Below are 27,667 nucleotides of genomic sequence, written 5' to 3' on the forward strand. Positions count from 1 at the left end.
CCCATACAGCCCCTCAGAACTCATCCGCATTTGCTTAATCAAATTACCTGAACATTTACGACATATTATTTTAGCAGGACGCTGCAAAGACGACATTGAAGCTTTTCAGGGACTGTTACAAGAACTAGAAATTGACTCTGATAATCGCGGAACGCAAAAACAAGAACACAACAATTACAGGTCACATCCGTCACAATTCCGTGACGACAGAAACAATAACCGGACACGACTGGTCTATTCTTACAACGCAAATCATGACCAAAATAGAAACCACCCATACGACAACCGTTGGCAGAGTAGTAATAATTACAGGGAAAGATCACCTCTCCGCGGTAGTGACTATCACAGAGACAATCAGAGAAACAGACAATATGGGAACCAAAATAATTATTATCAAGGGAGACAGAATAACTTCAGACGCAACAGTTCAGCGCGCAGTTACGATTCAGGGAGAAATTCATCACCACTTAACCGACAAGAAAGAAACTACAGGAACTACCGACATGACGACAGACGATGTGATCGTAACGACAGACCTGAATTGCATCAGAACTGGCGGGATTCAAACAGAGCAGGGCCCTCTCGAGGAGGTGAATTTGTAGAAGTTAGGTCTCCAAATCCCAATAACGACGCGCGCCAACAAAGAGACAATAGGCAATGACTCACACCGCTGGCAGCCACAAAACGTTCTTATGACACTAACGACGCAGCTCCCGTAGCTAGTAATTACGTAAAAATGGAGGACATTAGGGACATCTTACTCCAGGAACACGAAGTAAAACATAACAACATTGCATATCCTGTGATTCACATTACTGTAAATGACGTAAAATTTATGGCAGTACTTGACTCTGGCAGTCCCATTTCAGTAATCAGTGAAACAGCCTTTAGCAAATGCAACAAATCGAACGATTGCCCCACACTTCCGTTAGGTAAGATTAAATTACAAGGTGCAATCTTTGGAAAAAGTGTAGATGTACGTCAACAAACCAATTTAGAATTCTTTTGTCAAAGCCACAGCTTCTCTATGAACTTTCTTATTGTTCCATTATTGTCTACGGAAATTATACTGGGAGTAGACTTTTTGAATGAATACAAAGCAGTCTTAAGCTTTCACGATGCTGAAATAAGTTTAGAGAAAGAAGGTAAGTCAATAGCTTTGAAATTTGAAGATTGGCTCTCAAACCATGACGAGGAAATTAATCGGCTTTACCTTCTGTTAGACAACAGTTCGGACTTTTCTACGGAACTTGACGCTAACAATCATTCTGCAAGTACTGACAGGGATGATATCGACGGCGCATTTGACACTAATAAGTTAATTCAGAATAAAATTCAAACAATTGAGAATTGTAATGACACTCATAGGCAGGACCTTTTTGAGATTTTACAAGCACATTCCACAGTTTTTACTCATAAAACAGGAACAATCAAGGGATTTCAATACCAATTTCGTGTTCGTGAGCATACTAAATTTTGTGTTAGACCATATGTAATTCCAGCACATTATAGGGACCGTGTTAGAACAGAAATACAATCTATGCTCGACGAGGGCATTATTGAGCCTGCAGTAAGCTCATACAACAATCCAAAAAATACTATTTGGAACTGGGACGAACAAGCACAGTTGGAATTCAATTCTTTGAAAGAAGCGTTACTTCACGCGCCAATCTTAGCTCATCCAGATCTGTCACAAGATTTCTGCCTTAGCACGGATTCTTCGAAAGTCGGTCTTGGTGCCCATTTATTTCAAGAAGCCATAGAAAATGGCACGACCATTCAGAAAACCATTGCTTTTGCTAGCCGAGTGCTAACAAAATCTGAAAAAAATTATTCCGTTACTGAATTAGAAGCTTTAGCTATCGTTTGGGCATTTAACAAATTCCGTTTTTTTCTTTCTGGTAAGCACGTATAAGTATACAGTGATCATCGTGCATTACAATTTCTTATGTCTTCAAAATTAAATCATGACAGTTTAAAACGTTGGGCATTGTTTCTGGAAGAATTCCGCTTCACGATAGTCTACATTCCCGGCAAGGAGAACATTGTTGCGGACGCACCGGCTGGGCTTGAGAAAAGTACCACAGAAGGCAACCTCGAGAAAAATTTCAGTATTCTTTACATTCAGAAAGTCGCCTTTGAAAACTTCATCACCACATCTTTAAAGGACATTGCTCATGAACAAGATAAAGATCCGATTTGGAAAGACATCAAGAGCAAATGGCATGAAAAGACACACACACAGATTCGGCATTATTACCTGGTTAGAAACAACATACTCTTCAAAAGCTGCACTGTTGATGACAAGCTATGGGTACTTTGCATTCCAGACGATTTTGTTAATAAGCTCATTTGGTACATTCATTTCAGCTACGCACATTTTGGTCCACGAAAATGTTATCATATTCTTCGAACGACTTGTTATTTTAACAATATGGAAAAGAGAATTCGAAGAGTCTTGTCTATTTGTAAACTTTGTCAAAAGGCGAAACCATCTACTGTCTCACATCGTGCTCCGTTGTTTCCTATCATTCCTTCTAAATTAAAAGAATTTGCTGCTGTTGATCTCTTGGGACCGCTTGTCAGAACATCTAATGGATTTTCGTACGTTCTAGTCGCTGTTGAACTTACTTCAAAATTTGTTTCTTTCACACTGTTACGTAAAGCCACTGGACGGTCTGTATCCAACGCCTTTGTTAAAAATTTCTTACGTGAAGTTGGACACGTTAGTAAAGTCATTTCAGATAACGGACCGCAATTGAGATCTGCTGTTTGGTCACGCATGCTTCGCAACCATAAAATCAAACCTGTTTTTATTTCATTGCACTCACCACATTGTAACCCCTCCGAACGGATTATGAAAGAAATCAATAAGCTTTGCAGACTTTATTGTCACAGAAAGCATCAGCATTGGGACAGATATTTACACTTATTTCAAAACGTGCTGAATGAAATGCCTCATGATTCCACTGCTTTACCACCTACTCTTGTACTGAAGAATGAAGAACCACCGAACAGAATCAGAGAGCTTGTACCTTTCCCGAATACACGTAAACTTCGACACAAAGACATAATTGATTTTGCTCTTAAAAATATAAAATCTGCAGCAGACAAAAGGAGAAAACTACACGGTAAATCTAATGCAAAGAAATTGTATATTGGTCAGAAAGTTCTCATTAAAGCTCATTCATTGTCACATAAGAAGAAACACTTGAGTCACAAATTCTTTCTAGTTTACAATGGACCATACAGAATCCGACGTATACCACATGATAATTGCGTTGAAGTTGAAACTCTGCGTACTAGGAAGATTAAAGGTTTACACTACATTTCACATGTAAAACCATTTATTGAGAGATAATCTGCTTTTTAACTTAGTCTTTTGTATAAAACTTTTCACTTCACATTTCTAGTATGCTTTGTCAGACTTAGAATCTGTTAACATACAACAATGTTTGAAGTTAAATATCCAATCAAGAACCAAGAGAACTTATTTAAACAGAAATTACGAGTGCATTGTTATTGCAAACAGACGACACAGTGTAATTGTGTGTGTACATTCTTGCTTGTTAGTTGCACAATTAGAGCATTTACCAGTACTGCTAATGAGATTTTAATGCAACATTTTGGTTTACTTGAAAATACATTTGGGATTTAAAGTACTTTCTGTGAGATTAAAGATGACTTAGTATTTGGTTTCTTTGACAGCTACACGGTTATATTACAACACTACTAATGTGTGACATAATTTACATTGTTGCTTTTGTGGTGTATTTGTTTTATATCTGCACAGTTTTTCTGAATTCTTCTGGAAAGCAAAACATGTTTTATTAGTAACTTTTGTGGTATAGCTACAAGGAGACAGCCTTTTCCATAGCACAACAATACGTTACAGCACAGTACTTTCATCATCACAACAATAAGCGTAATAACTAAGATATCTATAAGCAAAGCATTTCACTTTTGTTTATCATGAGGTAAGTACATTGGCTTCTGCAGAACTTAGCTTTCGGAGGAAAATAACTACGACACTTCCACAGAGATTATCTTACAACAAGATGCACATTTAGTGCTACAGGACACGCATTTCAGTGATTAATTTTGTACTTAAAACATTTATTTTTAAAGATTTTTGAATTACAAAGAAAGTTTTCTGTGATACATTTCATTCCATTGCTGTAATCTGTAACACCTGGGGGTATAATTACATTAATCCTCAGGGGGGTACACGCTTACTTTGTGTACCATGTGTGTGGCAACCACAAGGAATCCTAGCTAATATGGTATTTGCTTATACAACTTTACACATCGGTACCATATTTCTCTAACACACAAATTACACAGCTATCTGATCATTTAACTGAGAGATAAACATTTTTTTACTACATCAGTGACACATGTTTACGCAATACACAGTTGGGTAACTTCACACTTATGAAACTGTATTTTGTCTGTACTTTGTAAACTGTTCATATATTTTTGGAATCATTGTGATACTATGAGAGCTTTGAATGATGTATTTGATAAGGGAGCATGATTTTAAAGTACGTTTGAGGTAGATGACACTATTGAAATGAGCAGAGAATTTTTTTAGGTTTTGAACTTATTGGAGGAAGCTACGACGATTTTGAGAATTGACTGAGATGTTATGATATTATTACGACGACGATGTGTACTATGCTGTTGAGATATGTTTATGATCAATAAGATGATGCTACCGTATATGAGGAAGAAGAAGTATGTTGGAAACCAAGAAGCGTACTTTAAGAGTTATGAAATGTGCGTAAATGCGTGACTGTATCACAATGCTGACGAATATTTTATTTGGGCACTTATATTTATAGGATTTTCTTTCTACAGATTTGCAACGCTAATTCTTGACCTGTGAAATATTTTTATGTGAGACTGTCACTGTAGCGGAAACTGCTGTCGTAAATATTTCCGTAAGAAAGTTAAGTGACCACCTGCACGTAATGCTAATGCGTCGTGGGCACCCAGCTGTGTCAGACGCCGGGAGAACAAGTCATTAGTGAGTGCCTCATCAGAAGCACAGGTAGAAAAAAAGAAAGGGGAGGCCATTGTCCTCGCTATTGACATTTCCTTGTTGAAAGCATACTGTGGAGCTCGTAATTTATGATATTTACTGAAATGCCTAATGAAATGACGAGAAATATTTTTACATCTGCAAACCTGATAATGACAAGTGTCTTTCTACGAGAGTGGAGAGAATTTCTACTAACTTATGAAATGTCACATGACTATTGAATGATATTTTTATGCTTTGGTTTGCGTAATTGCTTATTTCATTTGACATCTGTTTTCCAGCTGTGTTGCAGCATTGGTTTCATAAAATAAAATTAAATGCATTTGCTAATGAGAACACTTTCTGTCAACAGATCTATTAAATAATAATTTTGTGATCCACATTCTTCAAAAAAAGGAGCACTTGGAAAGGAAAGAACAATAAGAAGGGACTAGTAACAGTAACTGCATACATAATATTCTTTTCAAGTACATGGTAATATTTCTTTTACAATAAGTTGTTGTGGTGCACCACTTTAATTACTTAGACATTAAGATGTGATTATACATTTCCGTTATCTGCATTGTTATCTTTAGTGTACTATTTTTTCTGCTTGAGCTTTGTCATGTTTAGGTTTATAGCGTATCGTTTGCTGCTGCTGTTTGCCAGGCATAGTGTTATTGAATTTGACTTTACATTATTTTGTTAAGCCAGTTTTACCAATGATTTATTTTTATTGTTTGCTGCACATTGCCTTAGATTAGTTGTAATATTACAATTGCTTTGCTAATTTCTTAATGCTGCTTGCTTCGCAAATCTGCGTTTTTTTTTCCATTGCTGTTTATATTAATTGTTTTATGTGATGCTGCATGGCCTCGTCCCTTAGTTTAGCATCTGAGCTCAGTAGATTTAAGTTAGCTTAAGAGGGGGTAGACTATATAAGAAACTGACTATGGAGAATATGTAAAGAATGCATTGCGAAGTTATATGAAAAAGATTTGGGCCCAAATGAGTATTGTACAAACAGAAATAATTATTTTGAAAGAAATATGAACAGAATACAGAAAGCAGGCTTAGATAGGACTTTTTGGGACTAATGATCAACAAAGGGAGATCTCCATGCAAAATACTGCAGTAAAACAAACCCTGTCCTTTCCCTTTTGTGTTATCCCACTATATGTTTGTGTACCCTTATGTATTTGTTTTCTTCCTGTCTCTGTGTACTGTTTCATAGAACTTTTTTCTCTTCTAATACTAAGTTACATTCACTATGATGAGGAATACTGTTATCCTCAAATACAATTGGCATTAATAATGTGTTATTTACTTTGTAAAGATGTTTACACATTATTTATTCTGTTTTGTTTTAATGCTCATGTGTAAAGTTGATGTTTCAAAAGTTATTGTGATCTTTTATGTATGTACTCATGTCATAATTCCACTGATGTATATGTTAGTTCGATTCTTTTGTAAAGCCTGTACTACAAATGTTATCTGTATTGTTATGTTTTTAATGATGTATTCTGTACCTTTGTTATTGTATTCTCATGTTATAAAATTGTAATTGACACCAGTTTATCAAACTAAGTAACTTGTAAGCATTCATTTCACTGCACACATTTCCGTTGGTCATAGTGTATGGACAATATGTGAGAAGTAGGGACTGATAGTGTTTGCACATGTGTTAATAATTCAGCAAGGGACTGGATAACAGCATTGCTGGTTCTAAGGACATTTCAAACAAATTTTTTGTGAGTGCACAAGTGGTGGTTTATGGACTTGCTATATTGTCCGCAAGACTCTTCAATGGTGATTGTGCACCTGCACAGTCGCAACAGATGGCTGCTGGCGTCTCTACAAGGACTGCAGTGGGTCTGCATCTTTGATGGCCCACCATTACTATTATCTCTACAAGGACTGCAGTGGGTCTGCATCTTTGATGGCCCATCAATACCATTATTTCTACAAGGACTGCAGTGGGTCTGCACCTCTGGTGGCCCACCAATACCGTAATCTCTACCAGGACCACAGTGGGTCTGCTCTGTGATGACCTACCTACCAATATTCTTCAAAACTTCGAATGACTCTGCTGTGGGTTTGCTCTGTTGTGGCCCATTACTTGTCTGCATGTCGAGAGGCAGCACTGTCTTTCCGTTGGAAGGACAACACTACTTCTTCAAAACTGCATGGGAATCCACTACTTCCGTGTGCATTTTCTTTTACTGCTCAGACTTTGAGAAAAACACTGCAATTTTACTGTGACGAATGATGAGGACTGTCTTTATGGACTGTGAGAAAATTTTAGCTTTTGACCAACATTGTATCAATAAGTGTGTGCATTTGATTTCTTTGTTATTGTAATGATGAAAATTTTTTTTCAAATCTGTATTGGCCACTGCCCAATCCAATTTGTAAAATTTTTTGTGGGGAGCATGGGGGCTATGTAAGTAGGCTGTTTAGGTTTTTTTATTGGTAACGCCACCTCTGTATGAAAATCACTGGCTGTGCTGTGTGGAGTCTGTGGCTGCTTTGCATTGTTGTAATACTCGCCATTGTAGTGTTAGGCAGCTGGCTGTGAACAGCGCGTAGCGTTGCGCAGTTGGAGGTGAGCCGCCAGCAGTGGTGGATGTGGGGAGAGAGATGGCGGAGTTTTGAAATTTGTCATGAACTGCTATATTTATATATGATGATATCAAGGTAAATACATTGTTTGTTCTTTATTAATATCTTTCATTTGCTAACTATCCCTATCAGTAGTTAGTGCCTTCAGTAGTTTACATCTTTTATTTAGCTGGCAGTAGTGGCGCTCGCTGTATTGCAGTAGCTTGAGTAGCGAAGATTTTTGTGAGGTAAGTGATTTGTGAAAGGTATAGTTTACTGTTAGTCAGGGCCCATTCTTTTGTAGGGATTATTGAAAGTCAGATTGCGTTGCGCTAACAAAATATTGTGTGTCAGTTTAAGGACAGTCGTGTATAATTCTTCAAAGGGGACGTTTCAGAGAGTGGAGTAGTAGAGACACAGCTTGAAGGTGGTTCATTGAACCCTCTGCCAGGCACTTTATTGTGAATGGCAGAGTAATCACGTAGATGCAGATGTAGACGAGCTCGAGAGCTGTAGCAAGAGCGTTGAGTATGAGCTATCAAGGTGTTTTGAGGACTTTACATGAAGACGGAATGCATCTGTATCATTTAGAGAGGGTGCAGCCAATCACCCCTGACGATTGTCTTCCACATCACAACTTTACTCGGTGATACCTACGGCAGACTGCAGCCATTGGAAGCTTTCTTGCAGATGTTCAATTGACTGACGAGGCTACGATTACGCGCTCGGGTATGTTGAACATCGATAATCCTCACCTGTGGGCTCATGGAAATCCACGTTTTACAACAGAATACGCCCACGAAGAAAGGTTTTCCTTTAATGTCTGGGCAGACATTGTGCACAATAACTTAGTAGGACCGCACATTCTACGAGTGCAGTTCAATAAGTAATGCAACACATTTGTTTTCTCGGACAATTTTGGTTGAAAAAACCGGAAATTTCTTGTGGAATATTTTCAAATATTCCCGCTTCGTCTCGTATAGTTTCATTGACTTCCGACAGGTGGCAGCGCTGTACAGAGTTGTTAAAATGGCTTTGTAACGGATGTGCGTTGCAAACAACGGGCAGTGATCGAGTTTCTTTTGGCGGAAAACCAGGGCATCTCAGATATTCATAGGCGCTTGCAGAATGTCTACGGTGATCTGGCAGTGGACAAAAGCACGGTGAGTCGTTGGGCAAAGCGTGTGTCATCATCGCCGCAAGGTCAAGCAAGACTGTCTGATCTCCCGTGTTCGGGCCGGCCGTGCACAGCTGTGACTCCTGCAATGGCGGAGCGTGCGAACACACTCGTTCGAGATGATCGACGGATCACCATCAAACAACTCAGTGCTCAACTTGACATCTCTGTTGGTAGTGCTGTCACAATTGTTCACCAGTTGGGATATTCAAAGGTTTGTTCCCGCTGGGTCCCTCGTTGTCTAACCGAACACCATAAAGAGCGAAGGAGAACCATCTGTGCGGAATTGCTTGCTCGTCATGTGGCTGAGGGTGACAATTTCTTGTCAAAGATTGTTACAGGCGATGAAACATGGGTTCATCACTTCGAACCTGAAACAAAACGGCAATCAATGGAGTGGCGCCACACCCACTCCACTACCAGGAAAAAGTTTAAAGCCCTACCCTCAGCCGGTAAAGTCATGGTTACAGTCTTCTGGGACGCTGAAGGGGTTATTCTGTTCGATGTCCTTCCCCATGGCCAAACGATCAACTCTGAAGTGTATTGTGCTACTCTTCAGAAATTGAAGAAACGACTTCAGCGTGTTCGTAGGCACAAAAATCTGAACGAACTTCTCCTTCTTCATGACAACGCAAGACCTCACACAAGTCTTCGCACCCGAGAGGAGCTCACAAAACTTCAGTGGACTGTTCTTCCTCATGCACCCTACAGCCCCGATCTCGCACCGTCAGATTTCCATATGTTTGGGCCAATGAAGGACGCAATCCGTGGGAGGCACTAAGCGGATGATGAAGAAGTTATTGATGCAGTACGACGTTGGCTCCGACATCGACCAGTGGAATGGTACCGTGCAGGCATACAGGCCCTCATTTCAAGGTGGCGTAAGGCCGTAGCATTGAATGGAGATTACGTTGAAAAATAGTGTTGTGTAGCTAAAAGATTGGGGAATAACCTGGTGTATTTCAATGCTGAATAAAACAACCCCTGTTTCAGATAAAAAATGTGTTGCATTACTTATTGAACTGCCCTCGTACCTAGTCGTTTACCTGGCTACACACGCACATCTTCCTACAGGAGGTCTTAACTGAACTTCTGGGCGATGTTCCTCTAGCTGTCTGCAGACGAATGTGGTTCCAGCACGATGGAGCCCCAGCTCATTTCAGTCGAAACGTCAGGTATCATATGGACTCAGTGGACAGGACGGGGCGGTCCAGTTTCCTGGCCACCGCGTTCTCCCGATATAACCTGTGTGGATTTTTTATTGTGGGTCACACGAAAAGCCTGGTGTACGAGAGTACTGTCACGTCTGTAGAAGATGTAGTTGCCCACATATCTGTTGATACTGGACATGTGATCGACATGCCTGACGTCTTTACTAATGCACGCCGATCCATGCGCCGTCGCTGTAAATCGTGTATCTCCGTTGGTGGCCGCTCTTTCGAGCAGCTTCTGTAACCTGTTAATAAATTTCTGATGTCATTTGTCTTTATACGCCTTTTCAGTTGCCTGTGCTTCGTAGTCCTGTACAAGTTAGCGCCACAGTGTGTCACTACTGTACACAATCCCTACACGAGATCTGGTTATTTAAGTCCCCCGTGCCTGCCTGTACAGTTTTGACATATAGCTTGGGACGATCACACACACACACACACACACACACACACACACACACACACACACACACACACACCACAACGTATACACTGAAGCGCCAAAGAAACTGGCATAGGCATGCGTATTCAAATACAGAGATTTGTGAACAGGTAGAATACGTTACGGCGAACGGCAATGCTTATATAAGACAAGTGCGTGGCGCAGTTGTTAGACTGGTTACTGCGGTTACTGCTGGCTACAATGGCAGATTATCCTGAATTAAGTGAGTTTGAACGTGGTGTTATAGTGCACGCACGAGCGATGGGACACAGCATCTCCGAGACAGCGATGAAGTGGAAATTCTCCCAGACGTGCATTTCACGAGTGTACTGTGAATATCAGGAATCCGTTAAAACATGAGTTACAGGTATGGTTAGTAATTGCGAAAGGTAGTCACTACAGCCGGTATCAAAGTTTTCTGATGTGCACTTGTCCATGTTTACACATACCTGATCGAGGAGAGTGACACTAGCTTTTGTTACATGTGTTGGAGAGCTAACAGTCAGACAATGATTGTAGGCATTTATATTTAAAAACTTTTCCCTGTGAAGGCTAAGGCTCAGAAAGTCAATATTAAAATATCCACGTAGTACCACTCTTTTCCCAGTTGTCTTGAGTTTGCCTAAATCAAGGTGCAGTTTTTTGGAAAAAAAGCACGTATGTTGCTAATAGGAGATCTATACACACATAATATAATAGTTTCTTTAGACATTAACTCTACAGCTGAGATTTCAAAATCTCTTTCAAAACCAAGTTTGCAAACAGAGGCTATACTCTTATAATCTACATTTTCCTTTACATATGTACACTTTACCCCATATTTTGATTTCATTCTACAAAAGCACTTTGCAAGGTTAAAATGCAATAGTTTTAAGTATTGAAAATACCTACTCATTTTGTTACCATTGCTCACAAGAACATGAAACTGAAACATCTCTCCATTCACTATTGAGAAGTATATTTATTTCATCAACTTTGTTTGTTAATGACTGTACATTCTGGTGTACTATCTTCAGCGTGTATTGCAATTTAATTCTGTATCACATTTTCTTATGATACAGTCTACTTCCCTAAAAATGTCTTTCGCCATTTTTATAAGACATCACATCCTTCTTTATGACCTATTTGCTCGAAGTACTTTGGACTGCTTCTATACTATGCCTGTTGTGACTCAGATTTCTTCGACCAAAATTTGTTTCCCACTGTGATTTAAATGAAGGCCATGGCTGGTATGCATGGATCTGTCTAAAGTACTTACATTTATTAAGTTCACATACAGAAATTTTTTGCATTATTCATTTATCTCTTTGTTTACTTTTCCTATTAATATATTTACACATGACCAAGGAGGTAGGTCATATCTGTGTGGTTGATTCACAACAGCTACGTTTGTGCTGCCTAATTTAGGTAGCAAACTTTCAAGAGCAGTGACGAGATCACTATCTTTGTCTCTGGCAACATCATTTGCACCTGTACAAATTACAACACAGTCTTTTGAGTCAAGGTTTTTGTCACTTCTGCAATGTTTGATCCTGGTTGGACAAAGGATTGGACACTGCGTTAGTTTGTGTACCTGCCACCCTTTCTGCTATCTGACATCAGTGATTATCGGCAAAAATTAAGACTTTTCGCTCTTTTTTGCACACTTGAGGCCAGTCGACTGATTTTTTAATCACATTTCTTTGTTTACGAAGAGACGCGTGAGATATTTACAGTGCACGGTTGTTGTTGTTTGAAATTATTATCTGGACTCATATGTTTCTGAGTGACATTGTTTGTAGAACCACGTTTGCTATTATAACTATTTGACACACTTACTTTTATATTTCCAAGTTTTGTGCTGGTTTCCACAGTCGTTCTTCCTTTGTTTACATCATTGGTAGCCTATTTTTCTTTGAGGTTCAGATGATGCTCTGTTTGTTGAGTTTTACAACCAACATGTTGCAGCTGTTTCTCCAATAAGGTGACAGTCCTTTTAAGTTACTTGATTTCACAATTTTTTGTAGTTAAAATAAGACGAAAGTCATCGCAATGTTTACATATGAATGTCACTGTTTTTTCACTAGATTTTGATCTTGTAATGATTTCGTTTTCGTTTTTTGCTTTAACTTCGCAGCAGTAACGTTTTCCAGGTCGCACCACGATACTTTTTTTGCACTGAATATATAAACCATGGACCTTGCCGTTGGTGGGGAGGCTTGTGTGCCTCAGCGATACAGATGGCCGTACCGTAGGTGCAACCACAACGGAGGGGTATCCGTTGAGATGCCAGACAAATATGTGGTTCCTGAAGAGGGGCAGAGGCCTTTTCAGTAGTTGCAGGGGCAACAGTCTGGATGATTGACTGATCTGGCCTTGTAACATTAACCAAAACGGCCTTGCTGTGCTGGTACTGCGAACGGCTGAAAGCAAGGGGAAACTACAGCCGTAATTTTTCCCGAGGATATGCAGCTTTACTGTATGATTAAATGATGATGGCGTCCTCTTGGGTAAAATATTCCGGAGGTAAAATAGTCCCCCATTCGGATCTCCGGGCGGGGACTACTCAGGAGGACGTCGTTATCAGGAGAAAGAAAACTGGCGTTCTACGGATCGGAGCGTGGAATGTCAGATCCCTTAATCGGGCAGGTAGGTTAGAAAATTTAAAAAGGGAAATGGATAGGTTAAAGTAAGATATAGTGGGAATTAGTGAAGTTCGGTGGCAGGAGGAACAAGACTTTTGGTCAGGTGATTACAGGGTTATAAATACAAAATCAAATAGGGGTAATGCAGGAGTAGGTTTAATAATGAATAAAAAAATAGGAGTGCGGGTTAGCTACTACAAACAGCATAGTGAACGCATTATTGTGGCCAAGATAGACACAAAGCCCATGCCTACTACAGTAGTACAAGTTTATATGCCAACTAGCTCTGCAGATGATGAAGAAATAGATGAAATGTATGACGAGATAAAAGAAATTATTCAGGTAGTGAAGGGAGGCGAAAATTTAATAGTCATGGGTGACTGGAATTCGTCAGTAGGAAAAGGGAGAGAAGGAAACATAGTAGGTAAATATGGATTGGGGGGAAGGAATGAAAGAGGAAGCCGCCTTGTAGAATTTTGCACAGAGCATAACTTAATCATAGCTAACACTTTGTTCAAGAATCATAAAAGAAGGTTGTATACCTGGAAGAATCCTGGAGATACTAAAAGGTATCAGATAGACTATATAATGGTAAGACAGAGATTTAGGAACCAGGTTTTAAATTGTAAGACATTTCCTGGGGCAGATGTGGATTCTGACCACAATCTATTGGTTGTGAACTGCAGATTGAAACTGAAGAAACTGCAAAAAGGTGGGAATTTAAGGAGATGGGATCTGGATAAACTGAAAGAACCAGAGGTTGTAGAGAGTTTCAGGGAGAGCATAAGGGAACAATTGACAGGAATGGGGGAAAGAAATACAGCAGAACAAGAATGGGTGGCTCTGAGGGATGAAGTAGTGAAGGCAGCAGACGATCAAGTAGGTAAAAAGACGAGGGCTAATAGAAATCCTTGGGTAACAGAAGAAATAGTGAATTTAATTGGTGAAAGGAGAAAATATAAAAATGCAGTAAATGAAGCAGGCAAAAAGGAATACAAACGTCTCAAAAATGAGATCGACAGGAAGTGCAAAATGGCTAAGCAGGGATGGCTCGAGGACAAATGTAAGGATGTAGAGGCTTGTCTCACTAGGGGTAAGATAGATACTGCCTACAGGAAAATTAAAGAGACCTTTGGAGAGAAGAGAACCACTTGTATGAACATCAAGAGCTCAGATGGCAACCCAGTACTAAGCAAAAAAGGGAAGGCAGAAAGGTGGAAGGAGTATATAGAGGGTTTATACAAGGGCGATGTACTTGAGGACAATATTATGGAAATGGAAGAGGATGTAGATGAAGATGAAATGGGAGATAAGATACTGCGTGAAGAGTTTGACCGAGCACTGAAAGACCTGAGTCGAAACAAGGCCCCGGGAGTAGACAACATTCCATTAGAACTACTGATGGCCTCGGGAGAGCCAGTCATGACAAAACTCTACCATCTGGTGAGCACGATGTATGAGACAGGCGAAATACCCTCAGACTTCAAGAAGAATATAATAATTCCAATCCCAAAGAAAGCAGGTGTTGACAGATGTGAAAATTACCGAGCTATCAGTTAAATAAGTCACAGCTGCAAAATACTAACGCGAATTCTTTACAGACGAATGGAAAAACTGGTAGAAGCCGACCTCGGGGAAGATCAGTTTGGATTCCGTAGAAATGTTGGAACACGTGAGGCAATACTGACCTTACGACTTATCTTAGAAGAAAGATCAAGAAAAGGCAAACCTACGTTTCTAGCATTTGTAGACTTAGAGAAAGCTTTTGACAATGTTAACTGGAATACTCTCTTTCAAATTCTGAAGGTGGCAGGGGTAAAATACAGGGAGCGAAAGGCTATTTACAATTTGTACAGAAACCAGGTGGCAGTTATAAGAGTCGAGGGGCATGAAAGGGAAGCAGTGGTTGGGAAAGGAGTGAGACAGGGTTGTAGCCTCTCCCCGATGTTATTCAATCTGTATATTGAGCAAGCAGCAAAGGAAACAAGAGAAAAATTCGGAGTAGGTATTAAAATTCATGGACAAGAAGTAAAAACATTGAGGTTCGCCAATGACATTGTAATTCTGTCAGAGACAGCAAAGGACTTGGAAGAGCAGTTGAACGGAATAGACAGTGTCTTGAAAGGAGGATATAAGATGACCATCAACAAAAGCAAAACGAGGATAATGGAATGTAGTCAAATTAAGTCGGGTGATGCTGAGGGAATTAGATTAGGAAATGAGACACTTAAATTAGTAAAGGAGTTTTGCTGTTAAGGGAGTAAAATAACTGATGATGGTCGAAGTAGAGAGGATATAAAATGTAGACTGGCAATGGCAAGGAAAGCGTTTCTCAAGAAGAGAAATTTGTTAACATCGAGTATAGATTTAAGTGTCACGAAGTCGTTTCTGAAAGTATTTGTATGGAGTGTAGCCATGTATGGAAGTGAAACATGGACGATAACTAGTTTGGACAAGAAGAGAATAGAAGCTTTCGAAATGTGGTGCTACAGAAGAATGCTGAAGATAAGGTGGGTACATCACGTAACTAATGAGGAGATATTGAATAGGATTGGGGAGAAGAGAAGTTTGTGGCACAACTTGACTAGAAGAAGGGATCAGTTGGTAGGACATGTTTTGAGGCATCAAGGGATCACAAATTTAGCATTGGAGGGCACCGTGGAGGGTAAAAATCGTAGAGGGAGACCAAGAGATGAATACACTAAGCAGATTCAGAAGGATGTAGGTTGCAGTAGGTACTGGGAGATGAAGAATCTTGCACAGGATAGAGTAGCATGGAGAGATGCATCAAACCAGTCTCAGGACTGAAGACCACAACAACAACAATATAAAGACTCAGTCTTTTTTACGTTTTACGCGGAACACGATTTTCGTGTTCCATTTTTATTCACCGCCGTCTTAATCTCCTCCTGGTTTGCTCCAGGGAGAGATTAAGTGGAACTATTGCATTTAAAATATTACTTCACTTTATTGTAATACAGATAAGAAAATTTACTGAAGTTAGTACCATCCATTTGCGCAGAAAGGATCTGAGTATTTACAACTATCTCTGAATGTCGAAGTATCACTTGATAGAGACATATGTACAAGACTCTTGACTTGAAATATGATGGACATAACATTCACATTAAAGTTCTACCTAAGATATCTAATACACTGGCGGTCAATCTAAGACGATGCTGTCGTCTTGATCGGTAATTACAGACTCAGAGAGTATTCCTCTGCTTAGCCGTAACTAGACCATTGATTGTGTAGCTAAGTTCTAGGAGGCGTGGCCACGCCCACGATGCCCATTGCCGGTGCAGCAAGCAGTGGCTTTACTCTTCTGTGGTTTGTTGTGAGGTGCCGGCCTTGCTTCGGCACCTCGTTCTTCGGACGACAGCACAATGGGAAGCCTTTACCAACCGATAAGTAGCTACATCTCATTTTCTTAGAACAAACCATACTTAAAAAGGCGCGTTTGCGGCAGATCCTCAATTTTCTGATGCTTTGAAACAGCTTATAGCCATACTAAAGTTTTACATGCCTTTTTGGGCAAACGGCGTTTTACACCCTTTGTGTAGTACAAGGAAAGTTGATCGTGACAGAATAATATGAAGCAGGAAGTTAGTCGTAGAACATATAATGTGACCAGGTGTCTGTTTTCGTATTTTCAGACGTTAAATGGGATGTGTGGTATAAGTGGAAACAGCAAGAGGTGGCGGTAAATAAACGGCTTCACCTGCTATGGGCGGGGCCTTTTACGTTTTGTCATCGCGATTAGGCGGTGGCTTGACCGTCAAAGACCAAGGACACTCCCCAAGAATAAAAACAACAGACAAGATGGTTTTGCGAAAAAACGAAATATATTGCAATCATCATTCTCATGTTGACCCCTCAAGGCTATGTAGTCTGAAAAGTTGTGTTCTACTCTAATTCACTAGTCACAGTGATCAGCTGTACGCTTAATCCAAGAACATCCATGTTTGTAAAAGGAAAGTAGCGATCGTGCTTTCTTGTTACATAAGTAGAAGTTACCTTCTTTTGCTCCAATAACAGCTGCAGAACGTGAAGAATCCGAGCCTTTCCTCGGCTACACACAGGACGTCAGAGGCACTGCTTAGCAGGTCCTCTACTTCAAGAGGATCAACTATGGCCGTCGGGTTAAAAGAGAAAGGTAAGAACGTCAAGTGTTACGTCGGTGGCAGATCTCATGAAGAATTTTGACTCAGCTTCAGCTACAAGGTGCGAGCCAACAGCTACATAAAACCTTAAATCAACAATAAAAGCACTTCAATGTCACGTACTGCACAATAAGAAACTGGACAGGTGCGACTAGGATACCCACGCGGAGGGTTCCGTACGAATTTAATTATGTATGCAGGCAGTTCATTCATTACGGGAATCCAGAATCTAGACCAGCGTTGCCTGTGGTCGGCACTGATACTGGCAGGATATCAGTCCCAGGGATTCGAAGATTTTCGAGTATTTTTTAATCCCAGCAATATAAATGTGACACAAAGTCATACAGGAGGGACGCGACCAGTGGTGAAAGTCATACATCAGGGAAGGAATGACTTTATTGTTTATGCGAGATGTTTTTAATAGTTTACACAATGAAATATTGTCTCAAAATATGGTAGAAAACAAAAAGAGATTCTGGTCGTATGTATTCTGGTCTTCCGGTCCAGATGGTATACCAATCAGGTTCTTTTCAGAGTATGCAGACAATAGTGCCTTTCTGAGCAATCATATACAATCGCTCAATTGACGAAAGGTCTGTTCCTGAAAGTAGGACAGCTCACACCAATATTCAAGAAAGGAAATAGGAGTAACCCATTCAATTACCCATATCACTGACCTCAATTTGCAGTAGGATTTTGGAGCATATTCTGTACTCGAACAGGTAGCGTTCTCGCTTCCCACGCCCGGGTTCCCGGGTTCGATTCCCGGCGGGGTCAGGGATTTTCTCTGCCTCGTGATGGCTGGGTGTTGTGTGCTGTCCTTAGGTTAGTTAAGTTTAAGTAGTTCTAAGTTCTAGGGGACTTATGACCACAGCCGTTGAGTCCCATAGTGCTCAGAGCCATTTTTTTTTGTACTCGAACATTATGAATCACCTTGAAGAAAATGACTTATTGATGCATAACCAACACGGATTCAGAAAATATCGTTCTTGTGCAACACAGCTAGCTCTTTATTCCCTTGAAGTACTGTCGACAAGGAATCTCAGATCGATTCCATATTCCTAGATTTCCAGAAGGCTTTTGATACCGTTCCTCACAAGCGACTATTAATCAGATTGCGTGCATATGGAGTATAGTCTCAGTTGTGTGACTGGATTCGTTATTTCCTCTCAGAGAGGTCACAGTTCGTACTGATAGACGGTAAATCATCGAGTAGAACAGAAGTGATATCTGGCGTTCCGAAAGGTAGTGACATAGGCTCTCTGCTGTTACCGATATACGTAAATGATCTAGGTGATAATCTGAGCAGCCCCCTTAGCTTGTTTGCCGATGACGCTGTAATTTACCGTCTAGTAAAATCATCAGACGATCAATTCGAATTACAAAATGATCTAGAGAGAATTTCTGTATGTGGCGAAAAGTGGCAATTGGCACTAAGCAAAGAAAAGTGCGAGGTCATCCACATGGGTACTAAAAGATATCCGATAAATTTTGGGTATACGATAAATCGCACAAATCTAAGGGCTGTCAATTCGACTAAATAACTAGGAATTACAATTACGAGCAACTTAAATTGGAAATACCACAAGATAATATTGTGGATAAGGCGAAACAAAGACTGTACTTTGTTGATAGAACACTTAGAAGATGCGACAAACCAACTAAAAGACAGCCTACATTACACTTGTCCGTCCTCTGCTGGAATACTGCTGCGCGGTATGGGATCCTTAGCAGGTAGGATTGACGGAGGACATCGAAAGAGTGCAAAGAAGGGCAGCTCGTTTCGTGTTATCGCGCAATAGGGGTGAGAGTGTCACTGATATGATGCGCGAGTTGGGGTGGCAGTCACTGAAACAAAGGCGGTTTTCTTTGCGGCGAGTTCTATTTACGAAATTTCAATCGCCAACTTTCTCCTCCGAATGCGAAAATATTTTGTTCACACCCACCTACGTACGGAGAAATGATCATCATAATAAGATAAGAGAAATCTGAGCTCGAACGGAAAGATTTATGTGTTCCTTTTTCCCACCCTGCATTCGAGAAGTAGTATGAAAATGGTTCGATGAACCCTCTGCCAGGCACTTAAGTGTGAATTGCAGAATAACCATGTAGATCTAGATATAGACGACATGTTTCGCCATTTCTCCGTCATCAGATATCTAGGAGCCATTATTGCACGTAAAGGTGGCCTTACTTCCTGCCAGATTTCATCACTGTAGATCAACGGGAAGCACCCTATATTTTTTTGGTGAGTGACTCAGGTAGCATCAAAATATGTGACATAACCGGCCGTACCTTTTGACTGCATTGATTTGGAAGAATCGATTTTTTACACCGCCAAGGAACCATCAGCCTCAACTTGATACGTCTACCCGTTCCTCAGGAAAAGGGTTTTCAACAGTCGGACAGATAGACAGACAAACAGATGGACAACAAAGCGATCATACGTGGTCTGTTTTAAAAAAATATTACGGAACCTTATACACCAAATTTTTCTACTCTTACCTTTTACCTATTGGGGGTTGTCTCCTTCGAAATACACTTCTCCGCAGTTGACACACCGCTCCCAACGACGTTTCCACTCCCGAAAGCAGCCTTAGTACGCCTCTTGCGGGATCGCGCGAAGCGTCGTCTGCGAATTTTCTTTTATCTCGTTTATCGTTGCAAATCTTCGTCCTTTCAAATGGCTTTTCAAATTTGGAAATACAAAAAAAGTCCGCAGGAGCCAGACCTGGAAAGTAGGGAGGGTGAGGCAGCACAGTGATCTCTTTTTTTTGTGCAATACTCACGCACCAACAAGAATTAACGTTATCATGATGCAAGAGCCGTGAATTGTCTCGCCACATTTCACGCCGTTTCGTTCTCACATTTTCTCACAGGCGTCGCAACACTTCCCTGTGGTACGAATTCATAATGAACTAATCCTTCAAAGTCAAAGAAAATATCAGCATCGCTATGACATTTGACCTGACTTGACGAGCTTTTCTTGGTGTTGGAAAATCTTTTCCGACCCATTGTGAAGACAGAAGCTGGATATGAACATCGTAACCGTAGAGCCACGTCTCATCAACAGTTATGATTCTGTTAAGGAACATCTCGTTCTCAATTGCGCGATCCCTGCATGGCAACATTGGCGCGAAATTACGGAATGTTCCAGAATTTCTTGAGCAGACCTCGTATATGAATTCGGTTTTTATCGATCGAGGATCGGAAACCTAGAAACCCCTAATACAGAGTTTAGCTGCATACAGAATGGCGGATCCTAAATTCAGATTGTGACGTAAAACCGATGTCGCATCTCATTGGTCACGTTCCTCTCCACGAGGAAAAAATCTGACAGCCAAGATTCCTTATTTCACGCTCCGCAACTTAGTGGTACATTAGAATTCCACGCTGTGACGTCACCAACTCCGCGTTTGTTTTCACGCCTCGTGAGAGGGCGGCTTTAGGCAGTGGGGAGGGAGGTGAGAGAGAGAGAGGGGGGGAGGGGGGAGGAGGGCAGAGAGAGCTTACACGGCTGGTTTAGAGCAGCAAAGCAGGCATCACCGCTGGTAGAGTTTCCGCAAACAAAGTGCCAGTGACAGGCGGGGTCGGAGCCTAGGGGGTGGGGCGGCCGGCGGCTTCCCTCAGAAGGGGTGTGGCGCGCGCGGGGTGTGCCCTGCCCGCAGTTGCTGCTCGGCTTGTCCAACTTTGCTTCGACACGCCCGCTGCTCTCAAGCGCACTCACAGTGTTTGTGCGTCTTCATTGTGTTCTGGGGGAACAGAAGGCTGCTAGTACATGAGGGAGTTCACTTAGTCCCACCCTTTCTCTCTCTCTCTCCATGTGTGTGTGTGTGTGTGTGTGTGTGTGTGTGTGTGCCACTAACTGAATCCAAGCGTGGGTGTAGCTGACACATTAATAAATGTCGCAAGCTGTTAAGTTGGTGCATCAGTTCGTATCGTTTCTCCATAAGTTTAATAAACATAACAGATACACGTAACAGGGACTATAGTCATCAGTAATTTATTCTCTTTAACTGTTTCCAATAGTCTGTCATTGTTGTGGTAACTTTTAGATTTTTCGACTGTAGAAATCACGTGGTTTTGAGGTTAAGAACTAGTAGAGCCAACTTCGGAGCGCATTTTCATCCGAAAAGGAAGTCTCTTGGAGGTTGTTCAAAAAATTGGTTCAAATGGCTCTGAGCACTATGGGACTTAACTGCTGAGGTCATCAGTCCCCTAGAAGTTAGAACTACTTAAACCTAGCGAACCTAAGGACATCACACACATCCACGCCAGAGGCAGGATTCGAACCTGCGACCGTAGCGGTCGCGCGGTCCCAGACTGAAGCGCATAGTACCGCTTTTCACATTGGCCGGCGGAGATTGCTCGACAGAGCGCGGAAAAGTTGAAAATCTGAGGGCGCAAGATCAGGTGAATAAGACGGGTGTGGAATTACTTCCCATCAAACTCCTGCGTAGTGTAGCAGTGAACTGGCGCGCATCATCTTGGAGTAGCATCACTTCACACTGTCTTCCTGGTCGTCGTTCTTCGATTGCGTCTGCAAGACGTCTCTGTCGTTAACAGTGAATGTCAGCAGTGACGGCTATGCCTCAGGGAGGCTACTGACAGCACTTAACACTGTCGCTGTTCCACCAGGTGCACAACATTACCTTTCGTGGATGTGCGCAGGCCTTTGTTCGGGTAGCTGATGCTTTGTTTGGGCTCAACCAGTCCCTTCATTTCATTATGTTAGCATAAAGACATCATTTTTCGTCATGAGCAGCGATACAGGACAGTAATGGTCGTTGCTTTTCGCGAGCCAATTGATGACGAAGAAGCAAAGATGCACATGTGGCCACCCGCCGATTTTTGTGATTTTGGCTTAGATCATGCGGTACCCATACAACCGATTATTGAACCTTCCCAATTGCATGCAAATGTCGCACGGTGGTGAAATGGTCACAGTTCATCACATCTGCTAGTTTCCGCGTACAGTGACGTCGATCACTGTGGATTAATGCGTTTAAACGATCTTCATCAAACCCATAGGTCTCCCTGAACGTGGAGAGTCACTTATGTCAAAACGATCCTCCTTAAAACGAGAAAACCATTTTCTTGCCGTGTTCTGTCCAACGGCTTTATTCCCATGCAGGTACCAATGTTCCTGGTTGGTTACACTGACGTCACCCCTCTATCGGACAAACAGAAGAATATGTCAGAAATGTTCCGATTTCACTCCATTTTCTAGAGTCCACAGATCCACCCGCTACCTGCAATTGAAAAAATGACGCATGCAAACTCAAATGACAGTGGTGACTACAAATAAAAATGACAATCGAGAAATAAACCCATAGCAACCGGAATACAAACATACGAGGGTAATCCCTAAAGTAAGGTGTCCTATTTTTTTATAAGTACATAGACCTGTTTATTTCTGCAATGGTTTACATCAGTTTACAGCTTGAACATTTAGCTATTTTTCGACGTAATCAACATTTCTGTCGATGCATCTTTGTAGACGCTGTGGTAGTTTTTGTATGCCCATGTCATACCAGCTCGCCGCCATGCTCTTCAGAAAGTTATGAACCTTCTTTCACCTCGTCGTCGGAGCTGAATGGCTGGGGCCACAATTAACGCTGACAGGTACTGTGAGACTCTGAAAAAACTCAAACGTGCAATTCAGAACCGGAGAAGAGGAATGTTGAGCAAGGGCGTACACATTCTCCATGACAACGCTCGCCCACACATCACTCGCCAAACCGTCACTCTCGTGCAACAGTTTCAGGACTTGGCGCCCAGTGACTATCATCTGTTCCCCAGGTTAAAAGAACATTTAGCTGGAATGTTATTCAGCTCCGACGACGAGGTGAAAGAAGAGGTTCATAACTTTCTGAACAGCATGGCGGCGACCTGGTATGACATGGGCACACAAAAACTACCACAACGTCTACAAAGATGCATCGACGGAAATGGTGATTATGTCGAAAAATAGGTAAGTGTTCAAGCTGTAGACCTATGTAAACCATTGTAGAAATAAGCAGCTCTATGTACTTATAAAAAATAGGAGACATTACTTTTGGGATTACCCTCGTACAAAACAAAAACGCTACAGATCTTACGCATCAACCTACTAGCATCACGTCTGCAATGGAGAGGGCTTGCAGGAGAAAAATTTGACATAGTTAGTGAAAGCCAAGTGTATGATGAGAAATAGCGATACATTTCATAATCTTTGTGGTTATACACCTGAACACATGGATGATATACACCACTTTGGTTACTAGAGTTTTAGGGGCAGATGCAGTAATTGTTGTCCTGTCGAGCTACAGCCGCGAAGTGTGCTGTGTCATTGGTGGACACCGATGACGTTACATGATTACTGACACGCTTCCCTGTGTGTCAGTACACTTGGAATAAGGTAATACGCACCAGAATTGTTATATACCACGTGGTGAGACGTCCATTGCGGGCTGTAAGCATTGTGTGACAACGAAACTTTATAGCTATTCTAATCCGTTAATGCAGAACAGACTTACACTGAGGGAAAAATTCAGTATTGGCCATCAGGAGCAAACCTAACGTTGTAAATGCAAGAAACACGTATAGAAATATTTACACGTGTAATGGATTAAGGAATGGACGAAACTCTACAAACTTTATCACAGTTAACTCCAGTAACATCCACTGATAACTCACAAGCTTCTTTACTTAAAACATTCATTAGATCGGTTGATATACTACAGAAATCTCTACCAATGACTCCGTCAACCTTTGACAAGTCTTGACGTGAGTGAACTGTATGACTATAGAGAAGAGAGACCATGCGATGTTACTGAAACTGACACGAGAACAGCAGTAATTACAGTGCTGCATTGAGAGAGTGTAGCCGACGGAAAGATTTGAGGAGACGTGCGAAGTAGTTAAATGAGTTAAAGAAAATGGTAATGAAATTAAAAAAAACACGGGTGAGCACCTGGAAGAGGAAGGCGTCCTATCAAATGGTTCAAATGGCTCTGAGCGCTATGGGACTTAACATCTGTGGTCATCAGTCCCCTAGAACTTATAACTACTTAAACCTAACGAACCTAAGGACATCACACACATCCATGACCGAGGCAGGATTCGAACCTGCGACCGTAGCAGTCCCGCGGTTCCAGACTGAAGCGCCTTTAACCGCACGGCCACACGGGCCGGCGGCGTCCTATCCCGGTCGAAATTATTGACGAGGTTGCTGTAACTGACCGGGATAGTGCTAGAACTAGGTAGTGCCCGAGCAGTGTCACGAGAACCGTCGATGTCATGGTCAACAGTACGCAGAGGTTTGCGGTCTATTCTACACTGGTGCCCGTACAAGATCCAGCGAAACCGCGTGATCCACAGCAACGTTCCGAATCTGGCTCTTCGGATTCTGACCCGAACAGATGTTGATGACATGTGGCTGGGCAATATCCTATGGAATAACGAGGCATAGTTTACACTACAGGGTGCTGGGAAATACAAAGAAGTGTTGAATCTGGTGTACCGTTACAACGCGTGTGCGGCACCTGGTAGCCGAAATTGGAACTAATAGTTCCCAAGAGTAAATCAGTTCCGCATTAAAACATATCTACCAAGCTTCGCTACACATCTGCATTTTAATCATAACCGTCCGGGACCTGCTATGAGCACTAGCTGCCTTGGCATCATTTGCATTCCGCGCGTTATTATTACGTGGAAGACGAAATTTCGTTCCACAATCCTTACATCGGCATCCATTTATGATTATCAATCACGTGTTCAGGGAGTGGGTAAATTATTCTTCACCTCATCCCCGTATGCTTGACATATACTTCTCTGAATTAACGATATTGGTAGCTGCAACATTCTCACATACTCTTCAGTCATAGGCATTAAGATAGAACATGACAGCTCAGGACTAAATAATCAAAATGGCTGTTTAAAACGGAATGAGAATCGAGAGCACAGGGAATCTCAGTTACAATAGTATAAGAACTTGGTACCTTTTTCAGCCATTGTCACCAACAATGAGATAGATACGAGCAGAATCCGGGAAGAAGGCAGTACACGATTTTCATAAGATTTTCCTCCATACTTTTTTTTGAAATGTATTAAGATGAGGTGAAAGAATGGGTTCTGAGGAACATTTAAATTCCGCAGGTGAGATGGAGGTAGATCAGGAGAAACAAGGAATGGATAACGAGATTAAGTGTTGTTCTGAAATTATAATGTGTTCCATAAAGAAAGGAAGGGATATTATAAACGATCTTTTGCCGGAACAGAGGTTAGAGAGGACTGAAATTAAAAATGTGCAACCAGGAAGTCAAATAAATGACATGGATGACAGAAGTAATTGTGTATTTCTGGGATCTAAAAACGATGTTCCAGCGGTAGCCACAAATTCTGTCTGTAAACGTAAGAGTACGTTGGTGAATGAGGAAGAAGACGTCTAATTTGAGCGATTGAAAAACCGTCAAAAAATAAGATTCAAGAGATACACTGGCGAGATACTGTTAGAAGAGGACACAGTGGCAGAGTTAAATCTTTAAAAGTAGAATGGTTCGTGTATTAATAAGTGTGTGTAAACAAGGGTACTTCGTGTGCAGTTTTAAGAATTTTGGGGCCTACTTCTCTTTTATGTAAGCGGTAATTGTTAAATTTAAGATGTAAATGATAAACTATGAAATCTCAATTTAATAAATTGGTAGCACAAGACCTGATGCATAGAGGTACGCAAATCTTGTTATTTGCGAAAGAGGGGACTAAATTGTACTGTGTCTAAGATTTAGGGAGAAATTTCAACTGTTATTGAAATGTGTCATTTGTGATATTTTGGATACGTTGTAGTGTAATATGTGCAGTTTAGCGTCATTCGGTCAAACAGTACATAAGGGTTAGCTAAATGAAAATGGGACACGTGGGAAGAAAGTAAGTAAATTGTTGCCTGTCCGGCTAGCCGCGCAGTCTAACACCCTGCTTCCCGAGCAGGAAGGCGTGCCAGTCCCTTTAATCCGCCTCAGGTACACTATGTCGGCGATTGCTGCGTCAACAATGTTTCCACGTACATGTACACCATAATTACTCCACCACGCAAACATTTGGGGCTACACTCTGTAAGTAGACTGTTTAGGTTTTTGTACTGGTACCGCCACCTCTGTATGAAAATCACTGGCTGTGCTGTGTGCAGTCTGTGGCTGGTTGGCATTGTTGTAATACTCGCCATTGTAGCATTGGGCAGTTGGATGTGAACAGCGCGTAGCGTTGCGCAGTTGGAGGTGAGCCGCCAGCAGTGGTGGATGTGGGGAGAGATATGGCGGAGTTTTGATATTTGTAAGAATGGATGTTATGAACTCCTATATATATATATTACGACTTTTGATGACTATTAAGGTAAATACATTGTTTGTTCTCTATCAAAATCTTTCATTTGCTAACTATGCCTATCAGTAGTTAGTCCCTTCCGTAGTTTGAATCTTTATTTAGCTGGCAGTAGTGGCGCTCGCTGTTTTGCAGTAGTTCGAGTAATGAAGATTTTTGTGAGGTAAGTGATCTGTGAAAGGTATAGGTTAATGTTAGTCAGGGCCATTCTTTTGTAGGGATTTCTGAAAGTCAGACTGCGTTGCGCAAAAAATATTGTCTGTTAGTTTAAGCACAGTCATGTATAATTGTTCAAAGGGAATGTTTCAACTCGTCTTCTATGAGACGTTCCTAGGGCGGTCCACTGAGGGCCCAGCCCCACAATGACCTTGGATTCGGCGTGGGGCGGCGGTGGGGTGGGTGGACTGCTGTGGCCTGTTCTGGGATGGTGAACCACTGACGGCTACGGCGGGACGAAGCCTCTCCGTCGTTTCTAGGTCCGCGGTTCGATACACTATACGTAAGTAAATTGTTTGTTATTTCAAAAGTAATTGCCATACCCCATATGTGAGACAAGGCGGTCAGTGCCTTCATGGAAAAATGTTAGCGGTTGGCTAAGGAATCATGACTGAACCGAGGCGTGCACCTCTTCGTCCGAAGCAAATTGTCGGCCAAGAATGTCTTTCTTCAAGCCTCCAAAAATATCGAAATCACGTGGGGAGAAATTGGGTCTGTATGATGAATGTGTAAGGACTCCCCAGAGAAACTTCCGCACCCAACCCACACGTTACCAAAGTTGTTTGACTAGGCTGCGGACGTTTTGCTGGAAAGCCCTTCAGCATCATCCATACAGCCCCGATCTCGCGCTACGTGATTTCCATATTTACAGACCCCTGAAGAATGGCATTCGTAGCTATCGATTTGCTTCGAACGAAAGAGCGCTCGCCTGGTTCAATGATGATTCCGTGGGCAGCCAAAAACATTTCTCCATGAAGACATTTAGCATCTTGACTCACAGTGGAACAAATGTATTATCAGTTATAGCGATCACTTTTGAAATAATAAACAGCTTACTTTCTTCTTTTCCATC

Source organism: Schistocerca serialis, chromosome 1 (assembly GCF_023864345.2).
Source record: "Schistocerca serialis cubense isolate TAMUIC-IGC-003099 chromosome 1, iqSchSeri2.2, whole genome shotgun sequence".
Classification (NCBI taxonomy): Eukaryota; Metazoa; Arthropoda; class Insecta; order Orthoptera; family Acrididae; genus Schistocerca; species Schistocerca serialis.